At 35.6% G+C, this 22925-nt stretch overlaps 1 pseudogene; it reads right to left on the bottom strand.

The window, feature by feature from the left end:
- Positions 1 to 19720: 19720 nt before the first annotated feature.
- On the bottom strand, positions 19721 to 21863 carry LOC101618105 (annotated as a pseudogene).
- Positions 21864 to 22925: the final 1062 nt, after the last annotated feature.

Genomic DNA, 22925 nt, shown 5'->3' with positions numbered 1-22925 from the left:
AAGCCTAAGGAGCCCGGTTCGAGGCTCGATTCCCCAGGACCCATGTTAGCCAGATGCACAAGGGGGCACATGCATCTGGAGTTCGTTTGCAGTGGCTGGAAGCACGGGCACGCCCATTCCCTCTTTCTCTATCTGCCCCTTTCTCTCTCTCTCTTTCTCTCTCTGTCACTCTCAAATAAATAAATAAAAATGAAAAAACAATTACTCTGAAAAGTTAAATGTTAATATTACTAAAGTATGCTAAATGTGACCAGTATCTATCCCCTTACATTATAGCATTTCAGTTGATATTTAAAGTCTATGAATCAGATACTCATTTAAATACAACTAAAAGAACAAAGAAGGTAAAATACAAATTTTTCTTTTTTTTTAAATTATGCTATCTTACCTCCACTGTTCTTCAAATTCATTTTGCTGCATGAATATTCTTAAAATATCTTAACCCTCTAAGAGCACGAACTGTGATTCAATACAACTGGTGCAGCCACCTGGAGAAATTGAATTGATTTTTGAATAAAGTACCTTTAGGCAAAGAACATGGACTTGGATTGGCTTCAAACACCAAACTTTCCGCTCAGTTATATTCTAGCTAGTATTTTACAGTATTCTTCAAAGTCTATTTTAGGGACTTATGACATGTTCAATAAAAAGACCCAAACATCAGCCAAGTTAAAGATCTAAATTCATAATATTGATGAGTTAGTTGACTGTAAGGATGAAACTTTATTTGATATCCAGTGCCTTTGTATTATCTTCTTCATCGAGTTAAAAATAAAAGTCAGGGCTGGAGATATGGCTTAGCAGTGAAAGCATTTGCCAGCAAAGCCAAATGACTCAGGTCTGATGTCCCAGGACACACATATGCTGGATGCACAGGGCGGCAGTTGTGTCTGGAGTGTGATTACAGGCGCTGGAGGCCCTGCAGCACCCATTATCTCTCTGTCTCCCTCTGTCTCTCCCTCTTTCTCTTTCTCTCAAATAAATAAGAATAAAATATTAAAATAAAAAAGCAAACAATAAACACTAGCGTGGGAGCTTGCTAAAGGGAAGATAGGGACTCATGTCACAGACTTGGCACTTGAAGAATGGAGGACAGAATGAGCAGAGCATGCATTGTTTCCTACCAAACCTACCAAATGGATAAGTGAACCATATCTTAAGGGGTGTTCTCATGCACCTTTTTTTTTTTTTTCCAATGAGTAAAGTGAACTTTTCTTTCCTTTCCTTTCTATTTCAAAGGCGGGGTGAGGGGAGAGAATGGACACATATGGGCCTTCATCTGCTACAAACAAACTCCAGATGCTTGTGTCACCTTGTGCATCTGGCTTACATGGGTCCTGGGGAATCAAACCTGGGTCCTTTGGCTTTGCAAGCTAGCAGGTTAACTGCTAAGTTATCTCTCCAGCCTGAGATTTTCTTCTTTCTATGGAAACATAATGATGGAAATAGTTGTCTTCAATTATGATAGAGGAGCAAAATACTAACTAAAGGAGGAAAATGCATTTATTATATTATTATTCCACATGATTAAAAGATGTAACTTGAGGATGATGCAATGCACTTTGTCATGACAAAGTTCACTGCTTAAAATAAGCATAAATTTGTTATGAAAGGTAGGCATCTTCTGGGCTGGGGAGATGTTTGGGTGGATAAAATACTCAGTGTTCCAGCCTGAGTAAATGAATGACACCCCCTGACCTCAAAGAGAAATGTGGTGGCCATGATGACCTTCTGTACTCTCCGCATGTTGACAGAGAGGTAGCAAGTGGACAGAGGAGGATTTCCAGTACATTAATTCATAAGCAGTGCATTCAGCAAAGAATAGCACCAGAGCAAACCAGAGAGAAACTATGCATAAACATTATGTAAAATGGCCAGGACCAGCCCTAAAATTATCCTCTGTCCTCACATATGTCCTCCACATATGCACTGCGGCACACAAGCATCACCCCCCCCACACACACAATTGTTTGCACACATACATGCACACACATATACGTGCCAAAAAATTAAAAAGGATGCATGTGCAATTTTCTATTCAGAATCTTTAGATATGGAAAAAAGATGGATCTGCCGTAATTCCAAGCCCATCTCTCAGCTCCACATACATTTACCTCGTGCAGTATCAAGTCAATTCACATGACCTCTGCATTAGGGTTCTCTAGAGGAAGATAACCAATAGGATGAATTGTATTAAAAGGAATTTATTGGATTAGTTTAAAGCAATCTGGTAACTGTTTTCAGGTCTAGAGTCAAGAAACCAAGTAGCTGCTCCATCCATGAGGCTGGAGGTCTCAGCAATCCCAATCCAGCACTGAAGGCCTGCAGGTTTACTGAAGAGCCACTGCTCTTTAGTCCACTCTGGTCAGCAATCCACGCTGGTCTTTAGTCTATGCCAGAAGGCAGCAAACAGCCCTGTATTCAGGTGGGATGAAAGAATTCTTTTTCCCCAAAGCTTCTTTAGATAAAGCCCCTGTCCAAGAGGAACCACCCACTCTGAGGGAAGGGCTGAAGCACAGGGCCCAGCAAATATCACCCAACATTCACTATGTGTGCACAACCTAAGCACCTATCCCAGAAACAAAGCCACAGGCTCTATGCAGACCACAGTTAATTATTTAAGGGGCTAGACAAAAAATCAGATACACAATTTTAGGTTACATTACTCAATCAAGTCTATGTTTGCTTAAATTCAGTTTCTCTTGTACTCCATTTCAGAGCTGCTGTGACATTTACTGATAGAATATTCAATGACATTTGTCCAGGATGCATATTAGAATATGTTTATCACAGCAAATCTAGAAAACACACAAATCACTGAAATAAGCAGTAAGAAACCAATATAATAGACAGATATATGTTTGAAATATAATAGGCTTAACTATTTCAGTTAAATGAAAGAACATTAATTGAAAAAATATATGAAGAGAACATTTAGTATAAATTTAAAGAGCACATGTCAGCATATAAATAAATAAATAATTGCTTATATATAAATATGATTTTTGAAGCTATAAGTATGAGTTTTAATCATAGCTAAATTTGAGCAGAAGTAGGCATTTAGATGAGAAATTATATAATTTCATAAGGTTTTTTTGGGGGGGTGGTGGTTCAAGGTAGCATCTCACTGTAGCCTAGGCTGACCTGGAATTCACTATGGAGTCTCAGGGTGGCCTCGAACTCACGATGATCCTCCTACCTCTCCTTCCCGAATGCTGGGATTAAAGGCGTGCACCACCATGCATGGCTTCATAACAAGTTTTAACTTAGAATTATTTTTAAATATGTAAAGATTACCCTTTAATGGAATTACAAGCCATTTATATTTTTGCACTCTTATTTTAAAAGAATAGTGAATTAATCCAAAGTATTTCATTATATTTACAGAGATGAAAATGCTAGGCAATATATCTAATCTCATTTCTTTCATGAAGGGAAGGACCACAGTTTATTTTGTTTCTTCCTTGATGATAGAATGGAATGAAATCTGTCTAAATTAATGTGATATACAGTGATCAGCACTGCTGATGAGATATGTTAATTGGAAAATTCTTCAAATTTCTCTAAGAATAGCTGTTAGTGTCATTTGAAAATAATAGTCTTCTAAAAAATATCCACAGAATTGCAGATGGACTCATAGTTTGATCTGTGGTATGATCAACTTCACACAGAAAACTGACCTTAAATAGTAGGAATCATATTATTTTTGCTAAATGTCAAAGACTTTTCATTTTAATATTATCTTCTGGTTTCTGAATTTCTTAAGCTTTTGGATAAATTGCAGGTTCCCCAACCTTGAACATACAGTACATTTTCAATTTCTTTCAAAGAAAGCATGGCATGCTCCTCAAAGATCTGTGCAGTCAGATAGAGGGATCACAACTCCATGGGCAACTCTCACATCTGACACTGTCACCACATTTGGAGTTAATGAATAATGCAGATGACATTCTGGATTTTTCTATAAAACAATTGAGTTTTTATCACTCCTCTATTTATAAATATGTAAAGCAGCTTGTGATTTTGGTGTTTTTGCAAGTAAAAGAGCTAGGTAATTGCACAGTGGTTATGAAACATACCACAGTGACATATTGATGATATCTTTAGTTTTTAAAATATAAGTAATACTATTTGCCTTAAACTTTTTGATAAGGGTCAAGTTTTCTTTAAGTCTGAAAATTGATCTGGACTGTAATAATAATATTAATGCATTTTGTATTCTCATGCATAAAATACTATTAATGAATACTTATTCAATATATTTGAAGCAATATTTTCAGATTTATCCTTGTGTTTTCACGTATGTGCACATATATGACATATATATGTATATATGTATATGTATGTATATATATATATGTGTGTATATATATGTATATGTATATGATATAGTATTGCATGGACAATATCTAGTATGTCTCTCAAGGGCAAGAATTGTATTGCCTTAATGATAACTCATGTATAAAATAAAAACATTATATTTGGTTGAATAGCCCAAAGAAATAGAGAAAAAAATCTACATTGCCAACAAAATAACAATTATATATTGTTTGTTTTTGTTTTCTAGATAGGGTCTCACTTTAGCTTAGGCTGACCTGGAACTCACTACATAGTCTCAGGGTGGCCTTGAACTCATGGCAATCCTCCTACCTCTCCCTCCCAAGTGCTGGGATTAAAGGTGTGCACCACCACGCCCAGCTATAACATATATATTTTATAGGGCATTATCTTTACATACATCCCTTACTACCTTACATAATCTACTGTGTTGAAGCACATGTAACATCCATCGTAATTCACTACTGCTGTTAATTTAAAAAACAACAACAAAAACTCCTCAGTGTAGGTGACTAAGTTTGCAAATAGTTCCCTCTAAACCTTCTGAGATCAGTTTCCTTTAAGTTCAGGATACAGAGGTTCAAGAGTGATGTTTCTAATACAGTTTTGTTGCTCTGGTGCATGGTTTATCAGGCTGTGTTCTGATACTGGCTATGTTATTCTCAGGGACAAACATTGAAGAAATGTTAGATGGAAAGGTATTTCTTTATTTTAAAATATCTTATTTAATTATATATTTTAGAGAGAGAGAGAAGCCAACAGTGAGAGTGAGTATGGATATGCAAAGGCTTCTTGTCACTTCAAACAAACTCTAGACACATGCATCACTTTGTGCATTTGGCTTTACATAACAACTAGGAAATCAAATCTGGGTGGTTGGGCTTTGCAAACAAGCACCTTAACTGCTGAGTCATCTCTTCAGTCTAACAGCTATTTTCCTAAAGGAGCTTTTAAAATAATGCAAACATCATAGGAACTATAAGAAAGCATATTGGGCAAATAATCAAATAGATATTGTTTGTTTTTTCTTTCAATTAACAACTAAAGTTTCAATTGTTTTAAAATTAAAAAAAACAACAACTATTAGACTCTTCCATTTTCTTTCTGTTGTTTTGGCTATGGGTAATCTTTTATATCTCCATAAGAATTGTTGCATGTTGTTGTTTTTTTCCAAATTCCTAGGAAAATGTCACTGGAATTTTGATAAGAATCATATTGAATCTGTAGAATATATGTGGTAGTGCAGGCATTTTCACATTATTAATTCTGCCAGTCTAGGAGCATTGAATAGCTCTCTATTCAATTCTTTTCCCATTGTCTCAAAGTTTTTATTGCAATAGATCTAAAATCATACTACAGAGCTATGGGGCAAAGAGGATATGGAGCTAGCACAAGACAGATTTATAGACCAATGGAATAGAATAGAAGACTGAAAAATAAACTCACAGAGCTATGGCCACCTAGCTTTTGATAAAGGTTCAAAAACATACATGGAGGGCTGGAGAGATGGCTTAGCGGTTAAGCACTTGCCTGTGAAGCCTAAGGACCCCGGTTCGAGGCTCGGTTCCCCAGGTCCCACGTTAGCCAGATGCACAAGGGGGCGCACGCGTCTGGAGTTCGTTTGCAGAGGCTGGAAGCCCTGGCGAGCCATTCTCTCTCTCTCCTTCTATCTGTCTTTCTCTCTGGGTCTGTCGCTCTCAAATAAATAATTTTTTTAAAAAAATATATATATACATGGAGAGACAGTCCTATTCAAGAAATGCTGCTGCCATAATTGGATATCCACATGAAGAAGAACAAAATTCAGTCCATATTCTCACCCAGCACCAAAATCTACATATAACATATCAGAGACCTGAAAGTGCTGGAATTGTTAGAAAAAAAAATGTAGGGAATGCACTTATAGGACAAGGCAAGAACTTTATGGACAGGATTCCAATAGCATAGTAAGTAACACCAAGAATCATCAAATAGGACTTAATGAAGTTAACATTTTTTTTTTTTTTTTTTTTTTTTGCACAGCAAAGGAAACTATCAGCAGAGTTAACAGAAGCTTAAAAAATGGGAGAAAGTCTTTGTCAATTATATTTTATCCCATATATATAAAAAATAAGTAAAACCATAAACAAACAAAATCAAAGCTGCCAATCAATAAATGGACTAATGAAAAGAACAAGACAGATCTCAAAAGAGCAAACAAAAATAGCCAACATTTTTTATAATGTTCAAGAATCTTAACCATCAGGAAATGTTAATCATGACTATTTAGAGATTTGTGTCTCACCCCAGTCATAATTGCTGTCATCATGTACACAAATGCTGGTGGAGATGTGACAAATAGGGAATCTTCATTCTCTGTTAGGTGTAATGTAAAATGTTGTACAACTATGTAAATCATGTAGAGCATTCTCAAAACCACATATGGTCAAACTATACAAACATTGGACATATACCTAAAGAACTCTATATCCTAAGACAGAGATACCTGCACCTCCATTTTCACTGATGCTCTATTCACAATAGCCAGGATATGAAATCAACCTACTGACTCATGTATAATGAAAATTTGGCAATACACACAATGGTATTTTATACAGCTATAAGGGAAAAATTATTAAATTATGCAATTTTCAGGAAAAGGGATAGAACTGGAAAATATTACACTAAATAAGGTAAAACAGGCTCCAAAAGACAAAGGCCACATTGTAGTAGACAGCTTCACATTTCTGGGATGCACCTCCAAACCAACACAATTCATGGGAGGAATAAGATTTGTTGAAGCTTACAGATCCAGGAGTAGTTCCCTCATGATGGAAGAGGCTGCCCTCTTTCACAGGTCCAGAAAGATAGTAATATTACCAGCAGCACCATAAACAAGCACACTGTAGGAACCCCAGGGAGAACTCAAGGAATCTGCATTCCTTAGATTGAAATTCCAGATCCATCACAACATCTTTGGGCCAGACCCTAGGATCCAGCCACAGTAGAACCAGGGTCCAAGCTTGAATGAAACTCTTGAATCTATTGAGGGACATCCATTCAAACTACCACACACATATTCTCTGGAGTACACAGCTCCTCATAAGTACTTTTTGTATATATGTAAGTTAGGAATGTGAAAATGGGTATAGACTAGGAAACTCTACAAGAGACTATGGTTTAGTGGTTAAGGCGCTTGCCTGTGAAGCCTAAGGACCCATGTTTGACTCTCCAGATTCCATATGAGCTAAGATGCACTAAGGTGAGGCAAGTGCAAGGTCACACATGCCCACTAGGTGGTGCAAGCAACTGGAGTTTGATTGCACTGGCTGAGGCCCTGGCCAATTCTCTCAAGTAAAATTTACAAGAGAGATTATTAGAGGGATATAAAAATGGAATAGCAACAAAAGCACACATGCCATGGAAGCAGAAATGTGGGGCTGTGTATGAAGTGGGGAAGAGGGAGAAGTAAAACAACAAGGATAAACTGTGGTTTTTTTTTTTTTTTTAAATGCCATAATGAAACAGAGCCTTTTGTAAAGTAATAAAAAACAATGCGAATTATCAGATGCTAAATATGTTGATACTTTTTAATTGTCTTGAATGTATATGTTTCTGGAAATTATTGTCTATAGAGTAAAATATCTAGAATATATAAAGCTGTATTCAGGGAAGAAAAAGTGGTGCTATCAATTTTTACATGGTATATATCTGAATTTTAAGGAAAACTTAAAAGCATTATATTTTGTGGATTATACGTTATTTAGAATTGCTACAATTCTAAAACTTCTGAAGCTAATTCGGTTCTAGTATTCTGGAATTTTGCATCAGAAGGGTTGAAATTTCCAGGGGCTCCATTTATTCTTTGCAGAGTATTTTTTGTCATAACACTTTATTAAGAATTTCTAACTTTTAAAACCTAGAAGACGCAAAACAAATTCACAGTTTTTAACATGTTGGCAGGTTATACATGGAATTTTTTTCTGCAAAAATATGCACTGGTTAAATTATTTACATTTATTGCTATTTCATACCTTCTTCTGCTATTCCATAGTCATTATGAACTGATAAGAGAAGCATCTGCCTATAACAAACACACTCAGATTTCCCTGTGCAGATGTGATTTCCTGGAATAGAAAAGATCTAAAAGGAAATGAAAAATAATGTTGAGTTCCCTTCAAATTTTCTATTATGCCTGTTTTCATTTTTTTGTAGTTGAAGTATTTTCTTTTACAGACAGTTTAGTGATAGTAAATTATATTTTAACATGATAAATATATTTTCAGAACATTATTTCTTTTTCTACTTCAATGTAAGCTAATAGAATTATCCAATGGTGACAAACCCACTGTCATAATAATCTTTAAAGCTTGTATTTTAATTGTTTTCTAATTTTTACAACAATATTTAACAGGTCTTTCTCTCACTCACTCTCTGTCTTTCCCTCTCACACTATTTATGTCCAGAAATGGCCTTGAAATTGATACCTTCCCTCTTCTGCTTCCAGAGTACTGGTCTTATAGATATACACCATAATATCTGGCTCAAAATTAGATTAATTTCTCTCTCTCCTCTCTGTCTTTTTCTCTATCTCCTTTCTCATATTTTTTTTTCCCATTCTGAGGGTTAAATACGGGTCTTATGAATACTGGATAAATATACTACTACCAAGATAGATTCCAAGCCCAAATTTTAAACAATATGTGAATACAAAATTTTGTTTTAAAAAAATTATATTGCACTAAATATGTGTTTACTTTTTAATCTTCACAAAAATTCAAATTAAAAAAAATAGGTATGGTCACCTATTCTAGAACTGGATTTAAAAAAATAATATGTTAAACAGCAGAATATTTTTAATAAAGCAAGTAAAATGAAGTCTTGCATACCTTATGAACCATATAAAACCTATATACCTAATAAAAATGCATATCTGAGTCCAATAATCACATTTGCTATTTGTTCATAGAGTAATATTCAAATTTGTCCAAAGAAAATTATTTAAATATTTATAAACCATAGGTAAAATAAATGAACAAGAAGTACAAATTACAACTGTAGACAATTTTTTTATTAATATAAGAAATATATTATTGAGCAAAATGACCCAGATATAAAACAGTGAGAGTGAGCTATTCCATCTATATTAAATTTGAAAATAATCTGATTATAGGCACAGGACTATAAACCAACTACTGAGAACTCTGAGGCAGAAAGATAACCAAGATGAAGGATAAGCAGGGTGACTTTTACTATATGAACATTGAGTTCTTAGAAGTGAGCCAAATAATGGAGATTAGGGTCTGGATGTGATTAAAGGTGAGTGAAAAGGAAAGGTATGTGGTACAAAGATTTAGTTAGATGTAATTATTTAACTACAACCAACACAGCATGGAATTTACTTCAAAATTATGAATATTTCAAATTTGCTAAGATCATAATTCTAATGTTATCACAACAAAATTGATGTGTGATAGAATTTTTCTTTATTAATCATCCAATTGACATGATCTTTCTGATACCTTTTGGTAAGGTAACACAACCCAAGAGTACATTATGTTTTTGAAGCGAGGACACAGTAAACCCAGGTATTGAACCAAACCCATGCATGAGCCTTTTATTAAGAAAATCCAGAAAATGAGCAAAGTGCTAAAATACTATTTTCAGATAGTAGTTTTGTAGCTCTCAAAATATAATAATTCTGTTAATAAACCACCCCATCTTTCTGATATAAAAAGTTAAATAAAATTTGCAAGTTATCTTATCTCATTCTCTACCTCAATGTTCTCTTAAATTTCAAAGCTCAATCCTGAGATCTATTTTTTTTTCAATTTTGTTTTGGAGTTTAACAAATGAACTTACTGTAAGCTAGATGGATTCTTACTGGTTTTCTGTTATGTCTCCTCTCCCCTGCCAGGGCCCAGGAAGTATTACGGAGGAAGAGGCCAATTAAATATGAATGCTGCTCTCCTGGCTAGCCAGAAATCAACGTTTTTAATTGACCTAAAATTCAGATATTTTATTTATAAATAAATATTTTATTTATTGTTCATTGTACAGTAGATCAATACATGTATACCTAATACAAATTTATATAATGAAGGAAATTAAAATTTCAATTTTTATTAGGTGTCATTATTCCTGAATTGGGAGGATTTAGATTTGTCTAGTATTTTGAAATCAAAATGTTTCTATCTCTATGTTTTTAGTCAATATTTTTCTATCTAATTTTTCTCTGCAAGTTTTTCAGGTTTGCTGACCCAATTTTCTAAGACTTGATTTTTTTTTTCTTCTAAAAGGCAGATGTAGACTCTTGAATTACAGTTAATTTTATAAGGATCAAAGAGAATATATGCAAATATATTTGCATTATTGTAATTATGAATGAAACATAAAGAGCCTGAGGATACAAATAAGGGAAAGTTATGGCAAATAAGTAGAAAATATCTAGCATTAAGCGCCAACAAAATTTAATTTGCATTTATTGTACATCTCTAGCTCAGAGGATGGGAAATGCCATGGTTGTGGTCTAATCTAAAGGGGACATTAAGCTTTAAAAACACATAGAGCAATTGACACTGGAGAAAATTTAGTTTTTATCTTTGTACCTAATTATACTTGCATGGGATTCAAACTATTATTTAATTGTGTTCAGTTAGTAATGTCTCATAAGAACTAATTGAGGCTTGGCATGGTAGAACTGACATTTATTTTGATTTTATTACTATTATCATTGCTAGAGCTGGTACTTTTCTGTGATAGGACATTGCTCTTCATATCCATTAGGGGACAAGAATTTAAATAGCCAGTGATGTGGGAAAAGAACAAGTCTCGTTTTGAGCCAATGGTGGTGAATTAACCACCATTGGCTTAATATGGCCATAGTTAATTATTAAATTGAAAGTTTTTACTTATAGAGTTCCAATATATTAACTATAACTTCAATGATAAGACTAAATATTCAAGGAAATATCTAGCTCAAAATTATATTTATAATAACCAATCCCTGTATTTGTACATTTCTCATCATGACATTTTTGTGCATTATAAGAATGAGTGCAGTATAAGTTTGCCTGCCTAATTGACTCCATTTTTGCAAAGAAATAATGATAGCAGTAGAAATTGCTATGACAGACACTGCTTTTATGAGTATTTTATATGAGTTATGTTCTTTCACTTTTAGTACTATTAAGACTTTCAGATTTGAACTGAGAAATATGTACCTCAGAGAATTTATATAACTTGCTCCTTAACATTCAATTAATAAGGTCACTATGTTAATTGATAACCTTTTATTCATTTTTTTCCAAAATATTTGAGGCGAGTCAGTATTTCCATGATTTCTAGAAGCAGATAACTATATGTATAAAGTGACCTGAAATTCACTATGTAGTCTCAGGGTGGCCTCAAACTCATGGAGATCCTCCTCCCTCTGCCTCCCGCGAATGCTGGGATTAAAGGCATGTGCCAACGTGCCCGCATGTATAAAGTGACATTTGCTGAAAATTAATGCTGATAATAAGTTTCAGATCTACTGTTTAAACTGAACATGAATATCCATGTCTCAACAAGTTCAAAGTAAACATCACTGAACTGGTGGTTTGGGGACAAACACCTAAACTGTTTATGTGCAATGTCAGGATAATATGTTGATACGTTACACACGTGCTCTCAGTCACCCTTTTGTGTCTCGATTATTACTTAGCAGAAAATATTCAATTTGATTTTGAAAACCCAGTATATAATCTCGTTAGCTAGCACTGTGTATGAAGAAAATAGCTGTAATCAATGCTGCCATGGCAAGGCTCAGAAACCTGCTTTCGTGCTATATTGAATATACATCACAGAGACCTAGACTATCTAATCTTATCTGTGCTCATTCCATCCTTTTATGCTCAATCTTTTTTAATGTTTTATTTTTATTTATTCATTTATTTAGAGAGAGGTAGAGACAGAGAAAGAGGAGAGAGAGAGAGAGAGAATAGGTGCTCCAGGTCCTTCTGCAGCTGTACATAAACTCTGGACGCATGCATCACATTGTGCATCTGACTTACATGGTTCTGGGGAACCGAACCTGGCTCGTTTGGCTTTTCAAGCAAACACCTGAACCGCTGAGCCAGCACCTTAGCTGCTGAGCTATCTCTCCAGCCCTTCTTGTGCTCAATCTTTAAGTTAACTCTTTCATCCCCCAATAAATTGCAGCTGAACCTAACCCACCTAAGCACATGACTTAATGAATCATATTGAGCTGGCACTTGTCTCTGGTATGGTCACATGACATCCTGTTACCAAATGCCCCATCATTTATGAATACAGTAGCGTGCCACATTTTTCTAATGAATGTTTAGTATTCTTCCATTTCAAGTGGGGAAAAATTCCAGACAATGCACTGTATTCCGACACTATGATTCACTTGATAGAACGTGCCATCAATTTCACATGGTCTTCTTTCTATCATATGCACATCGACAGGCTATAGAACTCATGAAACTATGGTCTGAGGGAGATCAGTTTGACTCTCACTTTACACCAGTTACAGAACACTTTGATGATAATCACATTGATGTACTAGTCCTATTACACAAACAATAAGTCTACAATTAAGTAAGTTAAAGTAGCGTTACCAATTTCTGTGTGCTAGAAATATGAGGGTAGCTTGACGGCACCTCCTTATTCTGCTCCTATCACAAGACTATGGGTCCTCAAGGTTCCTCCAGGAAAGAGTCACTTTCTACTTCATTTTCATTGCTATTGGATACCCCTAATTCCTCAGCTTCTCTTAGACTAACACTTCAACTCTTCATGAGCTGGAAAGAGACGTAGTAACTTCCCTGTTCACAGGTACTCTTTCTAATATATTCTCAGTAGTTACAATGATATATTTATTTGGTTGTTGTTGGTTTTTTTGGTATGTATATTTAGTAATATGATATACTGTGCAGATTGTATGTGTGCATGTGTGTATGTGTATACGGAGGCCACAGGAAAATAGCAGATGTCCTCTTCTATTCTTCTACCACTCTGGATTCTTGAGACACACACTTTCGCTGAAGCTGGGGCTACCATTTCTGTTCAGACTAGCTGACTTGTGAACCCCAAGCTACTTCAGTCCCCATCTTGCACAGGACTGGGGTTTAAGGCATGAGGAGTAGGTTACAGGCATGTGAAGCCATTCCTGCTTTAATTTCTTTTTATTTAAACAATGTGGATGCTAAGGAATCAAACTCAGGTTCTCTCAGAACCCTGTTCCTCCTTAGTTTGAGGAAACTGAAAAATGAAGCCATTTGTCTTTTCTTTTGTAAGGAATGAACTACCTTAGATCACTACCAACCAAGATTCCATTGATGCTTAAAATCTCTGTGATTCTCTACTGATTTAGCCCCTACCTTCTAGAGCAGAAGTCTCATGGGTCATTGACACCGTACATGAATTTACCACCTCTGAGTTATCTAATCCAATTAGCATGTCAATGAAAATTGTGTCAGATTTAGACTGTTTGCCATGTCCAAATTATAGTTTTCTTCAGACTATAGTATAATAAGAGTAAGAGTTTATACAAGTCTGGTTTATACTGTCTCTTGCTAGTCATCTAAACCTCTATGAGACACATATGGAAAATGTTTTCATCACCTCCATGACTTTACACCATGCATCTCAGTTTAAATTATTCACATTAAAAAAATGGGACTTCATTGCTACAGCTGAAACCATTCTGGGAGTGGGTTTTCAGTGGCCCTTGCTGTGCTTCAGAATCTGTCTGCCTTTTGTACATATCAAATTGATGAATTAAGTTGAGATACATCAGAATCTATCTCCTTGTTCTATTTCAGTATCTAAGAGTGGCAATGAACCCAGAGTTTTCATCTAAAAGACTCACAGCCCATACTTAGCAGGAAGTCATAAGCCAATATGCTACTTCAGACTTCCAGATGGCATTTTCAGCTCAAGTTCTTTATTAGGCAGCACGTTCTAGCATTTGACTAACTCTCTCTCAATCATAGTGAGGAGCTACATGAGTACACTGTGGGCCTCTTTCTGGAAAGATTGGGGAAGCCAAAGCCATATAACCCTTTTATGGTGTTGCAAGGTGCTTCTCTGGATTTTCTCCAGTCAGAGCTCTGTCCTGAAAACTAGACTGTTCCCAACAGATAACATGACTGAAGGTATTTCTTTCATTAGTTTCTGCCCTTCATTATTTCTTCTATATTATTTCTGATTGCATAGATTGAGGTACATGTGCGTTCCTTAGTAACTTTGGTTCCATTGTTCAAGAACACCTTGGTCTGGCTTTCTTGTACTGCTTCACCATGGTGCCTCATTTTTGTCTTCCTTTTGACATTTAACTACCATGCCCTGGGCTCCAATATTGAGGTGTTTTATTTTATACATTTTAATGGAAAAAATAGGGAATAAATGTTTGTCCCTTAACAGAAGCTCTTTTCATGATCATTATCCTACAGTTGTCACTTATACCTTCTGCTATAGTTTGGATGTTTCTTGAGCACATCTCAAAAGACATGTGTGTTCAGTCCTTAGTGAGGTGGTATGATAGATGGTATGAACTTTGATGAAGTGGGGCCTCGTAAAATATAAACCAGTAATTAAAAGTACTTCCCTTGAAAAGAAAATGTTTGTTAAAGAATTGTTATAAATGAGCAAACCTGATAACAACCCTTTCTCTGGCTTCCTGTCTTATCTCTTGTTCTGTCACATTTAAACCTTTTGCCACTGTGATACTATTTGCCACGAGATCTTTGCTATAGTCTGAACACATCATTCTTGACACTCAACTTCCAAAACTGTGAGGAAAATAAAATTCTTTTGAAAACAGGCATCTTGACTCTGTTTGTTTTTGTTTTTTTGTTTTGTTTTGTTTTTGTTTTTGTTTTTGTTTTTGTTTTATAGCAATGTTGGATGAACTAAGACATCTCAGCATGAAGACCTTCATATAAGTTCTTTAGCAGCTGCAGTCAATATATCCAAAGACTAGAAACAAAGCAAGTTTTCCTCAGTTAGGAAATGAGAAACTGAACTATGACAGCATCCTTGAAGTAAGACAATAGCAATTAACAGAACAAATGCAGTAGTGATACATACATACGGACATAGGTGAATCTCAAGTAAAATACTCAAAAACCTACAAACTAGTCTCATTTGCATAATATGACCCAGGCAATATGTATTGAGAGCATTTCAGTGGTTATAAATATTTAAGGGAAAGTTATATAAGATATGGCTAGAAGATGATGATCTTTGGTAGTAGAATACATGCTTCTATGCATTTTTGAAAATATGTATCACATAACCCAGTGAGTGTTGCTATATGGGAGTAATAAATTTATTATTTACAGTTAGGTATTAGAAAATTAAATGAACGTTAACAGCAACAAAACTTCAGGGTTTGTGAACCTTTGGCAATAGATAAATCCTCCTAATTGTGAAGCTGCTTGTCCTTGTCATGCTAATTACTGAACCTATTTAAATAAATAGAATTTGAGCTATTAATAATATGAGCTCAGAGAATGTCAACACTTAAATCTCTTTTCTATTCAGTACTTTTTAAACTGGGGGTTCATCAGTGAAGAAAGCAAATGCCTCACGCTACACCGTAATGATCTTCTTTTAATTACTTCTACTATTTTCTACATGGCACTATTCCCTAACATCTAAAGGATCACCAATATTTTTTGAACTGGGAACATTAAAAGGAGAATTATCTTTATAGCATAGCTTTTATTCCTTTATGTTTCTGCTTTCTTCTCAGAAATCTCTTAATACCTTGCCAATATTCCATTTCTAATTAACCAATTATCACTACTTGTTTTTAAGGTAACTTTGTGTTCTGCTAAAACAGCTAAATATCTTTATAGACTCTTCATTTGAATTTTGAGGCTTGTGTAATTTTATCTCTTTATAAACTTTGGGATGTAAGGAGTACACATTCCTTTCAGATCACTGTTTGAATCACACCACACTACTTGGAATATATATCTACCTGTCAGCTCTTACCAGATTAGGGGATATGACGCTATAAAAATTAGGAGATGATAAGGAGGAGAATGGATCAAGAAAAAGTAAAGGAACTAGAAGGAGAATAAATGGCTAATACTTAATAGAATTGTATATTTTTGTTTAAGCAAAGTCACTTAAGGAAAAAAATGAAGGATTATATGACTTTGACTCCTATTTCCAAAGATAATTAAATTTTTCAGAAAACCTATACATGGGTTTTTACACTATTCTTTAAGATTTTCCCAAGGAGAAGGGTCTGTTTCCAGGTAGTGGTTCTGGAAAAATACTTTATTTGTAAGACATATAATGCTTATATTACTCTGTACAGCAAACATCAAAGACCTTGGCATGTACACATTTGATACATGGGAGATGTAAATTTGATTCTCTTTACTGATATGCCCTGGTTTAAAGCTATAGTAATGGTCTGCCACTACGTTTTTTTCTCTGATTTCCAAATAAGATACAGTCCCCATTTTCTTCTAATGGCTCAACCTATATAGATACTGTCAAATTCCATTAATGATTTTAGAAGAAAGATGATAACAATGAAGTCACAGGATTAAAAATTGGGATATGGAGAGATGGCTTAATGGATAAGGTACTTGCCTGTGAAGCCCAAGGACCCAGATTTGATTCCCCAGTATCCAGATGTAAGCCAGATGCATAATGTGATTCATGTGTTTAGAGTTTGTTTGAAGTGCCTACAGCCCTTGTACATCCACACCCCCCCTCTTTCTGTCTGTGTCTCTCACTCTCAAATATTAAATAAACAAAATATATTTTAAAAGTTGGATAGAAGTCTTCAATTCTGTGTCTTGCTGTCTACGCACATGAATAAAAAAATGCAGATTGAAATAATTATGAAAAAGACTTTATTTTGTGAATGTATGTATATGCTATATAGTGTATGTATGTGTATATGCATGCATAGCTGTGTCTGTGCATATAAATAAATAGTATATATAGGAATAATTAATGAACAACTTTCTTTTGTGGATGTATGTTGTGTGTGTGTGCATGTTCATATGTGTGTCTATGCACATGTGTGCATAAATGGGTGTGGAGGCCAGAGGATGAGAACAGATGTCTTCTTCAATCACTATCTACATTTTTTATTGAGATCTTACTTGAACCTAGAGCTATTTGGTTTGTCTACCTGTCCCGCTTGCCAAGGATCTCCATCTCCTAAGTGCCAAACCTACATTTATGTGAAAACTTGGTGTCTGAAATCCAGTCCTCATACTTGCCTGTCAAGCACTTTACTAACTCAGCCATCAATTATTCCCTAAAACATTTTTTCATAAAATTCGTATTTTTAAATGTCTATTGAATTTTTTAAATATTTTAATGATGAATCAATTTATTTATCATTCATTATTCTTTTGGGAAACATTCAATAATATGAGAAATATACCTGTGATAGTTACATATTCTTATCTTTACTCTAAACAAGTTATAAACATATTTAAATGGATAAAACTCTTGACTAAAGAAATAGTTCAGAACTATTGACATGTGCTTTTATATATATATATATAGATAGATAGATAGATAGATAGATAGATAGATATAGATATAGATATAGATATAGATATATTATTTATATATCTATATATAAATAAAATATATATAAATAAAATGTATATATATTTTTTCCAAGTTAAGACTAACTAAAACTTATATAATTTCCATAACACCATCATCAGAGAGCAATTTTAACTGATAATGTTGTTTTAAAATTAACGTGTCATTTTTTTCCAGTTATATCTAAAATGACAGTGATGTTTTATGAAGGAACAGAAACTGAGCTTATATTTTGCTCATAACTATGCTGGCCATTTTAAAATTAAAAAGAATACCTTGTTTAGTAGGTAGAATGGCTTTTCTTCGTTTAAACTAGAATGATGCCAGGAAGTATGGCTGTTTCTGGTCGATCCAGTTCCTATCTATATGCTACCCTGTTACCCACTGGACTCGAGACTGTCTCCATTTATAATCAGTTATTTACTCATAAATATTATACATGGATCAAAAATTAAAATGTGATAAATTTGATGATCATTCTTACTGATCACATTCCCAACCTGGGAAAGGCAGATCAAAGCAGAAACATCACATCTTCATAGTGTTTCTTTATATAACAAGCTATTGGGTACATACTTGTGTACATGTTTTTTTTTCTTTTCTTTCAGAAACAACAGTTAGGAGTGATCTGAAATCCAAATTAGGGAACGTTTTCCACAGAAAACTACTCTATACTGGTTTTATTATGCAGCTCTTGTCTCCCAAACAATGGCTTTCAACTTTACCCATTTATGCAACATAAAAAATAATCAAATACTTTGAAGAAAAGTGACATTACTGCAGCTCACAAAATGATATGCAACCAGGGATTTCTTTTAATGCTGGAATGTGAGCAAAATGGGAGACCTTGTTAAAACAAACTAGAAAAGAACTTAAAGTACATATTTCTTTGGTCTATTGCAATGGCAGACCTTCTCCTTGCACAAGGTGAGCAGTGAGAGGTCACAGGATGTGTCTGAGTGGGAATGGTCACAAGCAGAGCAAAACAGCTGAGCTGTCATGTAGGAAACACTGGAAAACAGAAACCCACATCTGTGGACAGAGCTCAGATATACTGGGGCTAATTCCAGTCTGCAGTTGAAAGTAATGAAGGAATCAGATAGACAGTACTCTATGCCAATTTTTTAAAAGTCGCATGCAAACAAAGGGCTAGTCTCTAATTCATTGGTGATATAAAACTGGTATCTATCACCTAGGCACCTTTGACTCTGCCTTGCTTCCATAAGCATAGTTGATTCCTATTGAAGAAGTTTGCAAAAATTCTTAACTGTTGAAGCCAGTGTCATAGCTGCACCTTGATATACTACATAACAAGCTTCCACCCTGTTATCCTTTTACCTTACCAATTCATTTTGTAAGTATTCATTGAGTTTGCTATCACACAATCACATTACTGCAAGGAAAAAGAGACTGGGTCATTTTACATCTTAAGAAAAATGACCTTAAAGGATTATCTTGGAAGTATCTAGTCATGGGCTAAAACTACAGAAAGCTTAGGATGCTATATAAATATATATATATATATATATATATATATATATATATATATATATATATCAGTTAATAAATAAGGTAACCTCTTGGTCTTGGAATGATGTTTTGCACAAGAGACTTACAAGTTCTAAAAATACCACTAAGAAGACATTTGTTAAATTTATCTCTGACGTATTTCTAAAAAGCTCATTATTCCTTAAACATTTAAGGTGGTTGTGTTTTCAAAGCAGTCAGAACAATCTAGAATTTGGTAAGAATATGCAGCCTGGTTCACAGTACAAATTGTAATTGTAATTGTTTAATCTGTACATTAGCTGCAATTTGCAGTAACTATGTGCACCAAACCATGTTACAGAAATATAATGTTCTTACATGGGCATTTTGGTGGGTATAACACATGCAGTTAGCCAGATAATGGCAGTTCTTACTCTCCTAGGGCTCATGATATCCCTTGTCATAGGCTTTTGAGTATATTTTCAGTACCAGACATGTATTTCCTCCTGTGGAGTGGGCCTGCAGCCCAATTAGAGAAGGTTGGTTTCCCTCATAACAGACATGCCACAATGCACCAGTTGACACATTTGGCCTGTGTCAAAATGATGACTTGTCTCTACCATGCGGCTGTATGCAGCATGGTTTTTTCCAGCTTTCTGTCAACTGGTCCACAGCAAGGTTTTCAGCTCAGCTACAACTTGATTTCTCAGTGACCTGAAGCCCAAGCATGTGGAGTCTTCAGCAATAGGGTCTTACCATCTAGTTCTGGTGGAAAACCAAGACCCTTGGCAATGACCTATAATGTTCTGTGGGCATCAGGACTTCCCTGGACAACAGCTCACTGAAAGGCATCCCAACTCTGGCCCTTTTCTTAGTGTTTATACCCTTATATTAATGCTACTCTCACTTCTGGTCAGAGATGCTTCTCTTTTCAGGATGTGACCACTGGGATGACTCAAAACTCACCATAGTGGTGAGAAGAAATAACAGTGAAGTGTTCAGCATCAAGACATCTCTATCATACCTTCCAAGACTCAGAGTCCATTGCGGAAAAGGTGGCGGAAAGAATATAAGAGCTACAGGAATGCTGGGACTGCTTACAGTTCAATCTTCTAGAAACAAAGTGGCCTGATATCCATGACCTTGCAGTGCCTGGCAGTACCTACACAAGGTCTTTATAATAGGAGGAAAAGAGGATGACAGAAACGAAAATAAAAGAGAGACTAATTGAGAGGGGGAGGGGATATTATGAGACGGGGATTTGTGGGGAGGGAGTGGGTTTGGGAATTATCATGGTTTATTTTCTATAATTATGGAAGTTGTGTGTATATATATGTGTGTGTGTGTGTGTGTGTGTGTGTGTGTGTGTGTGTGTGTGTAAAATGTTCTCATAAGCCCCATGCATTACTCATATATACAAGTACAAACTGATATTCTAGACACTCTTCTCTGACTACAATAGGAGAATCTACCTGTATTATCTCTATTGGTGATTTTTTGAATTTGTTTTTTATTTTTGTTTATTTATTTGAGAGAAAGAGAAAGGGAGAGAGAGAATGAATATACCAGGGCCATTGCAAACAAACTCCAGATGCATGTACAACCTTGTGCATCTGGCTAACATGGGTCCTGGGGAATCAAGCCTTGGTTCTTTGGCTTTGCAGGCAAGCGTCTTCACTGCTAAACTATCTCTCATGCTCTCTATTGGTGTTTTTTTTTTTTTTCTTTTTTTTTTAAGTGAGACAGAGCTCGTAGCTCAAGCTGGCTGCTCCATGTACTTTAGTTTACAATCTCTTCATGGTAGTTTCCAAACTCCTCTGGAGTGCGCGCATATCCTCTGTGTTAGGGTTCACTAGAAACAACAGAAAGAACGTCCTCTACATGATTCTGCATGTATTCCCAGTCTGCCTCCTTAAGAGTACCACAGCCAGGGTGGAGAAGCACAGGTCTGCTCCTTCAGTTGGTCTTCCATAACCCTGACATACAGCGGCCATCATACGGAAGGTACTTAATTTCCAACTCTGGCTGGCAGTATTGGAGCAATTTTTTCACATTTCACATGTCTGGCTCCAGATAAGTTCTCAATTTCAGCTTCAGCTCTCCTTCCTTCCTGCTCCTTTTCCAATGCAGCTTTTTTTTTTTTTTTCCTATCTATTTTGTGTTTTTGAAGTCTGAGGAGGCAGAAGCTCAATCACCAAGTTGAAAATGTTGGCAGCAACAGAATCTACCTTATTATCCTCGGAATCCAGCTTCAGTTATTCCATTTTCACTCTCTGCTTCTGCTCCATTTCTTTTTCCAACTCAGCATCCTCTTCAGTGAGTTGCTTCCTCCTCTTTTCATTCTTGGGAACAGCATTCTTGACTCACTGCATTCTGGCTTGCCACTCCTTCTTCTCCTTGTGGTGCTGTCTGACCAGTTGCTCCTTATCATTTAGCTCCTCTGTCAAGAGCACTCTCATGGCTACCAGGTCGTGGCAACATGTTCTGGAGGAAATCCTGTTTTTGGCATTTTATATATATATATGTGTACAATGAATTTTGATCCCACTCTGTGATCACATTAACTATTTGATGCAAAATTCCTGGACTTGTGTTGTAATAAAACAGAATATAACAGAAACACATACACCCCCTGGGAAATGATGCCTTGTTGTATAGGCCCACATTGCTTTTCAAAGGACTCAATAGCTTCTATTAAAAAATGCATATCAGGGCTGGATAGATAGCTTAGCGGTTAAGCGCTTGCCTGTGAAGCCTAACGACCCCGGATCGAGGCTCGGATCCCCAGGTCCCACGTTAGCCAGATGCACAAGGGGGCGCACGCTTCTGGAGTTTGTTTGCAGAGGCTGGAAGCCCTGGCGTGCCCATTCTCTCTCTCTCCCTCTGTCTTTCTCTCTGTGTCTGTCGCTCTCAAATAAATAAATAAATAATTAATTAAAAAAATGCATACCAACATACCTGAAATTTTCTTTTTACAAATCATTTTCTACTTACATTTCAGTGGCTTCTTATTTCTCTCTTTATACTCAAAAAATTTCCCCTCTATCAATGATAGGAGCAACTGGAATATACAAAGTCTGAGGTGTCAGGTTTCCTTCAGTATCACTTCTGTTCTCCTTTGGGATGTACTAACCATCTCTCATTAGGGAGTCCCTTCATCCCCTCACATACTTGTTTCCATACCTCCTCAGTCTTTATCATTGAAAAGCCTATGTTTATTTTAATATGACAGTCAATAATTTTGAATAATACCAGGACTGAAAGTTGTAATTATTTATGCTATACTTCTTAAAGCTTATTGGTGAGGTAAAATTTAACTTTCTTTGCTTATGACTTCATGAGAGTTTAGTGGAATGAAACAACAATAACAAAGTGTTTACACTCTTTCCATTGCCAGTAGCAGTCAGTCTCTCTTGTACACTACGTGAGGAGGAGTTATCATGACAGCTGTGAATGAAATTAGCATCCTACTCTTCATCTTGAATCCTGAGTGTTATGTTGGACCTACATGCAAGGGAGTG

This window comes from Jaculus jaculus, chromosome 10 (assembly GCF_020740685.1).
Source record: "Jaculus jaculus isolate mJacJac1 chromosome 10, mJacJac1.mat.Y.cur, whole genome shotgun sequence".
NCBI classification, from domain to species: Eukaryota; Metazoa; Chordata; class Mammalia; order Rodentia; family Dipodidae; genus Jaculus; species Jaculus jaculus.
Note: the sequence above shows the minus strand (reverse complement) of the source record. Positions and strands in the feature narration are given on the sequence as shown.